Source organism: Eupeodes corollae, chromosome 1 (genome assembly GCF_945859685.1).
Source record: "Eupeodes corollae chromosome 1, idEupCoro1.1, whole genome shotgun sequence".
Lineage (NCBI taxonomy): Eukaryota > Metazoa > Arthropoda > Insecta > Diptera > Syrphidae > Eupeodes > Eupeodes corollae.
Genome location: NC_079147.1, coordinates 168,693,322 through 168,706,479, shown reverse-complemented (window position 1 = coordinate 168,706,479; position 13,158 = coordinate 168,693,322). Strand labels below are relative to the sequence as shown.

Sequence of the window (13,158 nt, the reverse complement as noted above, 5' to 3'; positions counted from 1 at the left end):
AAATTAGAATACACAAATAAACTGGTTTACTTTAACACAAAATTTAAAATCAAGTCCTTTTAATTGAATTGTAGCTTTATTTATGTACAGTTATTTAAAACAGCAACAGCAAAAAGCTTAATCAATCTGTATGAATTGAAATGAAAGTTCATATTAAATGTTAAAATTTTGAATTTTGCCCATCAAATGTGTTCTATGGATTAAAAAAATCACTCTGCAAGCACAGAGATTGGGGTAAGATAAGAGCAAATTCATATGGAAACATTTCATATAATCTATCCTTACCGTGCCTACAAATTTAATGTACATATCCTTCTAGTCTTATTTATGTCCAAAATAGTTATTGTGAAAGTCCTTTTGTCCTAGATTTGTTTGTTACAAATATGCCTAGTCTTATTAGTTCACCTGTTACATTAAATAAACTTAAATCCGATCACTTCCCAGTTCTATATGAATTTTTTTGTTCAGGAGTTGAAAAAGTTCAATATTATCAAAATATAAAGAATGCTAACTGAAAACGTTTTAGGTCGATTCTGAGAACGAAACTTTGTTCCTTAGGACTTAGAAACAGTTAATAGCAAGAATGATGTCGATAGTATCGTAGGTATACACAAGATATTCTAACAACAATCGATCTTTCTATTCAAAACATTTCGACTTACATCTTGAATCTTATTAAAATCATAGAAGAAACTGGTAAATATATCGTGATAATGTTTTTTTATTTTATTAGACTTATTTCTAATGATTTGTTAAGCATATGAAGTCGGTATTGGAATAGTAAACTTCATTCTCTAGACACGTTATTCTAAAATATTGTTAAACTCATAAAAAGACAGACACCTTTCTTAAAATCCGATTCAAAAACCTACTTCACGAATTTGCTCTTTAGTTTCTTGGGGGGCCATTCTGTATCACAATATCTTGGCAATGCACCAACAAACCTTAACAAAAATTAACAAGATGGTCTTTGAAACGCCGCAAAATATTTAAGCAACTTATGAAGAAGTAGCTGAAATCATTTCTACGCTTAAAACAAAGAAATCACAATGGCTTGACCAAACAAGAAACCTATAAATGAAAATGTTAAAGAAAATTGGAATTACCTTCCTCACATTTCATTTGAATTCATGCCTGAAATTACTACTGCCCGGAAAACAGGGAAGCGGGTAAAAATACTCATATGTTTGGAAGAGATTGTTTAACCTAACGGAGCTTGAATTCTTCTATCACTTAGCATAGAAATTATGTTGAAAATAGGTCAACCTAATTTGCCGGGATAACCTGTCTCCATATCCCCGGTACATGATTAAGATAGAGGCATCCTTTAAAGATGATATCCAGCCATGTTACTGGTAATGCCATCCAAATCTTAAGATTTAAAGGGAAACGAAGTATTTACAGCCCAGGAAATGTTTTTTCTTGTAATAACAGAATTAATTTGTTTTACATGAACAAGATTAATGTTTGGAGTTATAAGCTTATATAAGTAGCAATTCTCGCATCGTCGCCATCAGTATTCCCAAATACTCAGCTGAAGAGGATGTCCACATTCTATCAAGTCTCTTCAAAAAACATGGATTGCAACAAGAGGGAGGAGATTCAGATTCAAAACTTGTGTTGAAGGACGCTCTCCAATTGTCCAAAAGTAGATTTTAGTATTTTCTTTGACATTCAAGTTAATTTGTTTCTCAAACAAGTTAAAAAAATTATTTATGATTTTGATTTTAATGTTTGAAGAAAAGTTACATACTACACTGAAAAATTAAATTTTCATTTAAATTTAGTGATGGTAGTCGGAAATAAAAAAAAGTTTCGCTTGATGTAACTCTGTACAGAAAACTAAAACAATTTTGCATGATTCTGTGTCAAAGTTTTGCCGACAAGTGATAAGATAAATTACATATATCGAAACGACATGTGAGGGAGCGGCTTTACAATTGCTTATCATTCCAAACGAATTTACAATTATGTATGTTCCTTTGATGTTTTAGAATACCGATGTACTCCAACATTTTCTAATAGAAGACAAAATGAAATAAAATATCCTTTAGAGATAAGAGAGTTGATAATAGAGAAAAGAAGAGCTCGAAGAAAATGGCAAAATAGTAGATTTCCAGATGATAAAACAACGTTTAACCGTATAAGCAACAATCTTAAAAAACAAATTTACAAATTCAAAACTGATTCACTCAGTACCTTCCTTAGGAATTTAACGACTGATGCTTCAACCGATTTTTCGCTATGGAAAGCAGTCAAGCGCCTGAAAAGACCGCAGTTACGAAACTCGCCCTTGAAATCCCAAGATGGGAAATGGATCGGTAACCCGAAAGAAAAAGCTAACCTTTTCGCTGAACATCTTGCGAATGTTTTTAAGCCATACTCATCAAACGCGGCTGAAAATAACTTACAGTTTGTTGATAAGATAGATGAAAGTGAAATACCAATTGTAAGACTTAAAGAAATAAAAAGTATGTGTTTGCATCAACTACCAAATAAAAAATCACCAGGTTACAATCTAATTACTGCTCAGGTTATGAAAGAAATACCATTGAAAGCCTTCATAAAACTCCAATATATAATAAATGCATGCCTTAAGCACCGGTATATCCCGCACAATTGGAAAATTGCTGAAGTAATTGTCATACTAAAGCAAGGTAAACCACCTACAGAAGTGACGGCTTACAGACCAATATCGCTCATACCAATTATGGCAAAAGTTTTTGAAAAACTACTTCTGAAGCGACTTAGCAAAATCATAGAAGAAAGAAGGTTAATCCCAAACAATCAGTTTGGCTTTAGAAATAAACATTCCACGATAGAGCAAGTTCATAGAATATCGGATGTTATAGAAAAAGCATTACAAGAAAAACAAGTATGTTCAGCTATTTTCTTAGATGTTGCTCAAGCTTTTGACAAGGTTTGGCTTGAGGGACTTGAGTACAAACTGCAAAGGGATCTTCCCAGGCAGTATTTTGAAATATTAAAATCTCAGATGGCTAATGGCTACTTTTGCAGATGATACCGCAATTTTGGTACCCAACAAATGTGTCTCTAAGGGAGCAGTAAAACTACAAAATGCCGTCGACACAGTGAGAGCTTGAACCGAAAAATGGCGTATTAATCTCAATGAAACAAAATCCTCACATATAAACTTTACAAATAAAAAGATAAACAATATTTCAATAATCATTAATAATCAAGCTGTACCTTACGCCAAAACGGCCAAATACCTTGGAATGACTTTGGATGCAAGACTTAAGTGGAAAGAGCACATCAAAAAGAAAAGAGAAGAACTAAACTTGAAATATAAAAAAATGTACTGGTTGCTTGGTAACAACTCTGATTTATCAACCCAAAACAAAGTAATGTTGTATAATCAAGTACTAAAGCCTGTTTGGACCTATGGAATCCAATTATGGGGCTGTACAAAGAAAACAAATACCGAAATCATCCAAAAATTCCAAAACAAAGTCCTTCGTGGAATAGTTAATGCACCTTGGTACATAAGAAAAACAGATCTACATCGTGACTACAAATAGAAATGGTTACAGAAGTTGTTAAAAAATACGCTGTATCGCACAACCAGAGACTGCAAAGTCATACTAATTCTGAAATGGAGTCCGTCTTGAATATAAGAAACCATATTCGGAGATTAAGAAGAACCAAGCCTCATGAGCTTATGGGAAAAGTATTAAAAGTTTAAACTTTCCCCAAAGTGATTGTACAAAATTAAGAACGAAAAATCGGAAGTCGATCCTTCAAGATTGGTCCTGATGAAGAGGTGGTTTTAGTGGTTAAAAGTCTCACACTACTTGGAGTCGAATACTGCCAAGTGTCTTTTAAGTTTTCTTCCTGTCAAACAAAAAAAAAATTTGCTTGCATTTAAAACGTTGGTTTAAAATTTAAACTGTGAGCTTCTGAAAATATTAACTGTACATTTGTGATTATTTGATAGTCTCAAGTTGTCACAAAAATACCACATTTTATAGTCAGAAATAACCTTCCAACTCAACTAATTTTTTTTTCAGTCTGTAATCATAGCATCAGCTATGAAAAAATGTTGTTGAAAACAGCCGAATTCAATTAAAATCAATGTTTTTACCTGGAATAATTATGGAATAAACTTTTTATAAAAATCCCATTTTCAACGTTCACATCAATTGGCTGATTTATCAGACATATCTAAAATTTTGCATCAAGCACAGAAAAACTTGCAAACATGAATATTTTACTCATTTCATCTTGGTCAATTATAACGTACTTAATTATCTACGCTTATTGACTTTTAATGATTTGATTGTTTACTTCTGACTTGATATTTGTCACATTTATTTTTCATTTAAAACTTTGAGAAATTGCATTTCATATCCAACGCTTACAATGACTCAATTTGAAACAATAGCATTGTTAAAAAACGCATCTTACGCATAATAATAGTATTTGACATAACCTTATTAAAAACTTTACAATGATTACAGTTCCGTCCCTGGTTCCGACGAAGACGAACGTCGTCGCAGAAACATAGCACGACAGTAAACAAAATTCCCGACGTTCAACTAGAAGAATGTCAATTGCAATTTCCTGTACGCGCTCTTCAAGCATTTTATGTATTGTATTGTATTTATCATTTAATCTCATGAATAGAATTTCACATCAAGCAAACAAAAGTCACAACCATTATGAATACACAGCTGCATCAAATTAAAGACATTCGAGTGCTGATTATAGTCAAATCTCACACCACAAATGCATTCCAATCAATAATTACAATAATTGTGTCTATCATTGCAAACCACATTCAAACGTCAAAAATACCTTCTGCTTCTTATATTCGAGTAGCACGTTGAGGTGCTGTCAACGTATTGACAGTATTTGATGTCCAACTGAGCAGAAAGTGCAATATAAATAAATACGTACTTCTACGAGTAAGAAAACAAAGTGGCAAAGTATCAACACAACGTGAAAAGTAATTGAAATTTCAGACTTCCTGCAATTATAAGCTCATCTAGACCGCTAACCCAGAAAAAGTTGGTATTCATTTCTCTAACGACCCCAAAAGAAATACAACACGAGCTAATGAGCTTCTTTATGACGTAAGAAGTTTTTTTTAATAAATAATCCGATTATACTGTTGTTTTCACAAATTGACAAGTACCTCAAAAGTGTCAGCGGCAGAATTTGACAGCTCCCGATTCTTTTGTATTCCACAACATAAGCTCAGAAAGATTTCCTTTCGTTTTTTATAAAAGAATGTGAAAATAATTAATAAAGAGGCAGAGACCAGAAAATCTTTATAATGACCCATCACCACTATACACGGTTTGATATATAGCGTCGCGCCCAGGGTACTATATGAATACAATTTCGGACATAATTGTTGGCACACAACGTTTTCTTAACTTCTTTTTTTAACTTTAGAAATATTTTCAGTAGTGGTTGTCAAAAAAAAACACAATTAACAAAATTATAAATATAAGGATATAAATAAAGAAAATATTAAAAAAGGTCAACATTTTTGACAGAGTGCAAAACGATGGACCAATTATAAGGTTAGTAATAAAAAGACAAGTTCTTAAGTTTAGTAACGGCGGTATATCTATTTGACATAGAATGCCAAATAGAAATTGTATTTTAAAGAATATATACATATGTTTGTACTTTATTTTTAACTAAATTATTGAAATGGGTCCGATTTGTCAAATTCAAAATTTTGACATTTGCACATGCTTTCACGTGCAACGAAAAATAACGTTTTTAACATCTGGTAAAATTTTGAAAAAAAAAAAATAAAAACCTAAAAAAACATTACTCTAAGTTGGTAAAAATTGAATTTCGACTCAAATATCTTTTCAAAACCTTGAGATTGTGGCTTCCAAATAATTGTATCTTATAAGAAATATTATTTTCAACATTCTGAACAATTTTGAGAAAAATCGGATTGACAGTTTTTTACAAAAAATAAAAACCTAAACAAAAAAATTAATAAAAGTTGGTAAAAATTGATTTTCGACTCAAATGTCTTCTCAAAACTTTGCGATATTGGATTTAAACTACTTTTATCTTTTAAAAAATATTATTGCCAACATTCAGTACAATTTTGAGAAAAATCGGATTGACAGTGTTTTTACAAAAAAATAGAAACTTAAAAGAAAATTTACAAAAGTTGGTAACCATTGATTTTCGGCTCAAATATCTTTTCAAAAATTTGAGATTATGGCTTCCAACTATTTTAACTTATGAGAAATATTGTTTTCAATGTTCTGAACAAATTTGAGAAAAATCAAATCGACAGTTTTTTTTTACAAAAAATAAAAACCTAAACAAAAAAATGAATAAAAGTTGGTAAAAATTTATTTTCGACTCAAATATCTTTTTGAAGTATTGAAATTATGGCTTCCAACTAATTTAACTCAAAAGAAATATTGTTTTCAATATTCTGAAAAAAAAATGAGAAATTGACAGTTTTTTTTTCCAAAAAATTGAAACCTAAACATAAAAATTAATAAAAGTTGGTAAAAATTGATTTTCGACTCAAATATCTTTTTAAAACTTCGAAATATTGGTTTTTAACTACTTTCATCTTTTCAAAATTTTGTTGACAACATTCAGTAAAATTTTGAGAAAAATCGAATTGACAGTATTTTACAAAAAATAAAAACCTAACAAAAAAACAGTACTAAAACTTGGTAAAAATTTACTATCGACTCAAATAGCTTTAATTTATCAAAACTTTTTTTTTATTTCACAGAAAATATTGTTTTCGATATTCAGTAAATTTTTTATAAAAATCCAACAGTCCGTTTTTTTTTCATAAAAAAAAATCTACAAGAAATAGTACGCACATTTGGTAAAAATTGATGTTCGGTTCTTGATATCTCTCACATAAATGTCATTCATCTAATTTGTAAAAATTTAAGAAATGCTAATGAGATTGGCAAACATTTGTTTTGGACTAAAAATCTATTTAACAAAACTAGATTTTCAAACTAAACTATTTTTTTATATGAAAAATATTGTTGATAATGTTAAAATTTTCAAGAATAATTCAACTGATAACTTTTTTAACCCAACCCGAAAGCCTACAAACTTTTAAGCAAGACAAATCGACAGACGGGATGGGAAGTTATCAATGTGGGTCGCAACCCAGCCTCTTTATGAAGTATGTTTTGTTAGCGTGGATCATGAAGTTTCTTCCAAAATTTTCAAAAATAAAAGCCCTGCGTTTTGTTCTCAAAAAAACTTTTTAGAATAGAAAACTACTTTTCCAAGTCAACAGACGTTAGTGGGGCATTTTTAAAGGAAGCAATCTCAATAACTGAAAATTGACGATCGAAACACTATTCTTTTTCTCTATTTAAGGACGTGAATATTTTTTTCATTTTTGTATATCATTTGTTTATTTTTAACGCGTTTTCCTTTTTTTGCAAATCTATTGACCCATTGGAGATTCTACAGCACGTATTTTTGAAATTGCTTCCACTCGACAATCGTCCACTGGCATGATGGTTAGTGCGTTGGACTATCATGCCAGAGGTCTTGGGTTCGATCCCTGCCTGTGCCAACTAAAGTCTTTTCACGGGTACTGCCTTTTGCGAGGAATTGACAAATTCTCCAAGAGTAATTCCTGTCATGAAAAAGTACTTTCTCAAATTAGCCGTTCGGATTCGGCATGTAAAATGTAGGTCCCGTCCATTCCAAAGAACATTACTCGCACACAGGAAAGGTTGAGAGTTGTTAGTCACTAGGCCCTAGTTCTCAACCGGACGGTTGCGCCACTCAATTTTTTATTGACCCTGTATATGAATGGTTTCATCAATGGAAACCTAAAAAAATATCTTTTACTCGAAGATATTCTTTATCAACATGTTTTTTCTTGTTTTAGATTTGTCTGGTATAATTTCTTCTGTGTACTTTTTTAAATGTTTAAAGTTTTTTTTTGAAATATGCAGAAAAAATATGCTTTTATTGTTTTGTCAAAGATTGAATTCCATTTTGAAGCAAATTTCTTGATGTGAAAAACTTTCTGCTTATCAGATACTCACATCGTAAGCCGTATGTTTGGTGCTAAAATTAAAACGGTCGTGAGAGATTTTTCTTCTTGGAACGTTTTCTTAACTTTTTTTTGAAATGTCCATACCTTTGGATAATACCTCTATATCAGACCGAAAAATATTGCATTTTCTTTAATTGTAAAAAAAAACACTTCATCTGACAAACTGTTTGACTGGCCTTTATATTCGATTGAGTGTTACAATCACTTTTTTCTGTTGACTTTTGAACTCATATGCCTTCGTCCTACAACTCGATTGTTGTAACAGACCTTGTGAAGTAATCTTTTTACCTTCATTCGATGAACTTTATCTCAAATTACAAACTTCTATTCCCAATTTTATTTTTTGAATACATCAAAATAGAAGTTGACAAAATGCAATGCATTTTAAAACAAATAAATACAACTATAATAAGATAATTTAGTGTGCTTCTGTATCTAACCTTTACATACATTTGTACATACAGTGCATGCATACATATATACTACGAGACAGAAGTCTTGCTTCTAATAATTCTATACTTTGACACGCTTATGGCGCTGATTGTCTTGCCTGTGATTTGGATCATGATGTGGAGACGTATTTTTATTACAAATGAAGGGAAACATAGTGTTTGATGACCAACAATATTTATCTTAGCAAGGCATATTTATATTCTGAAACGTTCGCGGCAGCATCAGAATAAATAAATACATTTTTGTTTAGTTTTAATTTCCTGTAAGCTGGTTTAGATTTAATTTTCTTTGGAAAAATTGGTTTTAAACAAATTTAATTTGAAAAATTGAAATTAAAAAATGCAATAAATAAATAAATAAAGAAAGAAAATAAATAAGGTGTCGCAAATGTCCATAGAGAACCAGGGCCTTGCGACTTACAACTCTCAACCATTCCTGTGTGCGAGTCGTTTCAGCAATGGAGGGCACCTACAACTTGTATGCCGAATCCAAACGGCTAATATGAAAAAGAATAATTTTACTTCTCGCAAGATCCAGTACCCGTAAAAGGTGTCATGCCATGCCTCTAGCGACTAGACTATATAAGGTGATAACAACACAAGACATTAGTCTTAACAATAAATTGTATGATGATTTTGAAAAATACTAATCTTTCTCTTTTAGATACAATTTAAAGCATTTTAGTATCTTACTTAGTTTTGGAAATTCTCATTACTTATGAGTCTTTTTTCAAATCCATATGAAGTTTCGAGAAAAACTTGAATTTGATGCTTTAATAGTTTTGGAAAATACATTTTGGACTTAACTTTTAGCGCTAATTTCAAACTCTAATTTAAGTTATTTGTTTAAATCTCCAAAGGGATATCCTTTACAAACAATTAATTCCGAAACTCCATAAAGTATTGGATTTTTGAATATAAGTGCAAATGAAGTTGAAAATGCATTACGTAGCTTAAGCCGCGATAAAAGTGCTGGCCCAGATGAAATTCCTCCAGTTATTTAAAAAAATGTGCATCTGCTCTTTCTGAACCTTTAACAATTATTTTTAATAATTCTCTTTCTAAAGAAGAATTTCTCTCTGAGTGAAAGAAATCCTTCATTAATCCAATACACAAATCAGGTTCTAAACAGGAAATATCAAACTATCACCTTTTGAAAAGATTGTATACGATAAATTATCGTTTTGGTTCAAAGAAATAATATCGCCTTACCAACATGGGTTTGTGGGGGGAAGATCCACCTCCACCAATCTTGCTGTATTTTCAAATTATGTCCTCAATAAAGTAGAAGAAGGTTTTCAAGTTGATGTCATCTACACAGATTTTTCCAAAGCGTTCGATAGAGTGAATCATTTGATACTTATATCTAAAAAAAATAGCGCAGGTTTTCACTCTGCTATGCTATCATGGCTTTCTTCCTACTTAACGAAACGTTATCAAATTGTTTCCATAGATAACATTCAATCTTCTCCTTTTTTGGTAACCTCTGGCGTACCGCAAGGTAGTCATCTTGGACCGTTATTGTTCTTGATTTTTATTAATGACATGTCTAACGTTTTTAAAAACTCACACCGCCTTCTTTTTGCGGACGATCTTAAATTCTTTAAAAGCATTAAATCCTCTCGCGACTGCCATTTACTCCAAGACGATCTTGATTGTTTAACTAATTGGTGCACCATTAATGACTTGTTTTTGAATGTCTCTAAATGTCAGTGTTTTATCCAATCAAATTCGACTACAAAATAAACAATAATTTTCTAGAAAGAGCTTATGAAAAAAAAGATTTGGGAATAATATTTGATTGTAAATTAAACTTTATAAAACATATCGAATACATCATTGCAAAATCTAACACCACGCTTGGTTTCATAAAACGTAATTCATCTGATTTTACTGATCCCTATACTCTAAAATGCCTGTATAATGCTTATGTCAGATCTATTTTAGAGTATGGATGTGTTATATGGAACCCTCATTACAACATTCATTGTACTAGAATTGAAAATGGTCACAAAAAAGTTCATTAGGTTCGTTATTTGGAAACTTGGTTGGAATATTGAAATGCCCTCTTATTCAACTAGATGTAAGCTAATTGATATTCAGTCACTCGAAAACCGTACAAAAATGTACTCTGTATTGTTTGTAAGTGATATTTTGTCTTCACGTATTAATAATTGCTCTTCGCTTCTGTCTTTAATTGATTTGCATGCTCCAAGTCGTCCTCTGAGGATTTTTATTTTTTGAAAGCGATCATAGGACAAATTATGCCAATAATGACCCAGTAACTCGCTGTGTCCGTCAAGTTAATCGTATATCTTGTGTTTTTGATTTTGACTTTCATAATAATCGTTCTACCCTTAAATGTAATCTACAACGTCATTTTATAATTAATTTTTGAAATAAGCAAAATACTATGTACATACCCATATATATTTATTTTTATTTATGTGAGTTATTTTCAAGTAGTCTGTAAGATATTTTTGTCTGATTGATGAATAAATAAATAAATACTAAAAAAAAATACTATACTATCTAAAATAACCGACGAATCAATTCACAACTCTGCAGCAATAATGGTGAATGAAAGAGTTGATGCTATATGCCAATTTTCACGTATACTTTATATGCAAGTCTCGTACGTCAGATGTAAGCAAAGCGAAGGGCTACCAAAACTTGGCATCATTCATCTTTTTAAAGTGGTTTTGATGTTTACATTTTTAAAACCGAGATAAATTTGGTTTCAAAATTTGCAGGTATAATATACTCAGATCAGTTGAATATGGTTGGTCAGTAATGATTTTTTTCAAAAAACTGTTTACTATAATTCTGAAGGTTGATTCATATTTGAGTTACGAAAATTATTTGTAGTTGATATAATTTTGTACCTAATTTTGATTAGCAGCTATCAATAACTGTCAGTTATATGCAGCAAAATGTAATTTAAAGAAACTTATAAATTATATATTGAATATATTTTGGTGATGATGTATGAACATGTAAAGATTACATTTTTAAAAAGTTTTATCCAGACTATAGAAGATTTGTTAAACCTTTTTGGGGAATATCGTTAGACTTGACAATTTAAAAATATATTGTTACTTTTATTTACTGTGCTTTTACCGCAATCCAACAGTGCATTCTTGAAATTTAATGTTGTTTACTTAAGTCATTCCAAGGCCACCATTTTTGACAACTCGTTTCTCTTCATATTACACCACACACTATGCGCAAGTAGGTATCATTCATTCAACAACAATTTCATTAACCTCTGGTAGTATTATGGAAATTCCTCAAGAATAAACATCACACTATTCACTAGAAACACTTTGGCACTGCCAAACCAGAAGGCCGCGCCAAAGAAGAAGCCATTGGAAGTCTTGTGGAAGCATCAACACGTCTGAAGAAACATAACCCCACCTAATCAGCCAGCTTGCTATCCTGGAAATGTAAGCATAGACAAGAAATTCGTGGGAAATGTTCAATTGTAGTTCTCACGCATGTCTTCGGGATATGGTCTGTTGATTTCTTTTTCACTACTTTATACTTCTTAGTTGTTCTTCAATATACGGAGAAGCAAAGAATTATTTCCTGCAATCATAAACATTAAAGTTGGTTTTGAATTTCAATCAATCTTCTTTTCTTCTTTTTTGCTTGTCTTTATGTGAGAAAAGCTATTTCTGAAAGGTGAGATCACTACTTATACGGAGGAAAATTAATTTCGCACACTTATTTGTGAAAATTTGCCAAGTTCTTCTATTAAAAAAAAAAAACACTTTCCCGAACCGCAAACCGGAGCAGAACAGTAGCTGATGTTGTCCATAAGAGATAATTAATATTTCAATAATGAGGAAAGGGAGGGTAGCAGGGTCTTGGACTTGATTTGCGGTGTGATGTGATACTTTGGCGGGTTTACTTTTTATGTTTTAGTTTTTATATTTAATTTATTGACGGTAATATGCTTTTGAGGTCAAAATCTGGAAAAGCATAACATACTGTGAAATATGGAAGTGATTTATGCTTTTCAGAACAATATTTTACATAGTTAATATAGAAAACTTCCAAAGCTTACATACAAAATACAAAATATATTAAATCAAATGGGGTGGCGCAACAGTCCGTTGTGAACCAGGGCCTAGTGACTTACAACTCTCAACCATTCCTGTGTGCGAGTACTGTTGTCAGGAATGGAAGGGACCTACAATTTAAGGCCGAATCCGAACGGCTAGTTTGAGAAAGCACTTTTTCATGACAAGAATTACTCTTGAAGGATTTGTCCTTGCATGACAGTCCAACGCACTAACCATCATGCCACGGGTACTACACAAAATATATTAAACAAATGTTTTTAAAACAATTTGGTTTTATGGACACAGTATACTTATACTATTTTATTAAAAATAACCTTCATAATCTTCTTCACTTACAACAATTTTACACATATAATGTTTATTCCTTCCCTAGCCTACCTTCTTCTGTGGTTTAGTTAAGTAAACGTCAAATTGCAGACATTTCCTTTTTTTAAAAAACATTGTTAACTCAGTCTATGGAATAAAGACTTTGTTTTCGTTATTCAGGGTTTATAAATTTGGCTCTCTATTTTATTATCTTGATAGTTGTTTATTTTATGAACTATGAAAATTTTATTAAATT

At 31.3% G+C, this 13,158-nt stretch overlaps 1 protein-coding gene across 5 annotated transcripts in view; it reads right to left on the bottom strand.

Annotated features, from left to right (window-relative positions):
- The window catches only part of LOC129940651 (tight junction protein ZO-1), a 188,118-nt gene that overhangs the window by 132,930 nt on the left and 42,030 nt on the right, over nucleotides 1–13,158 (bottom strand). The gene's annotated exons all lie outside the window — the stretch shown is intronic.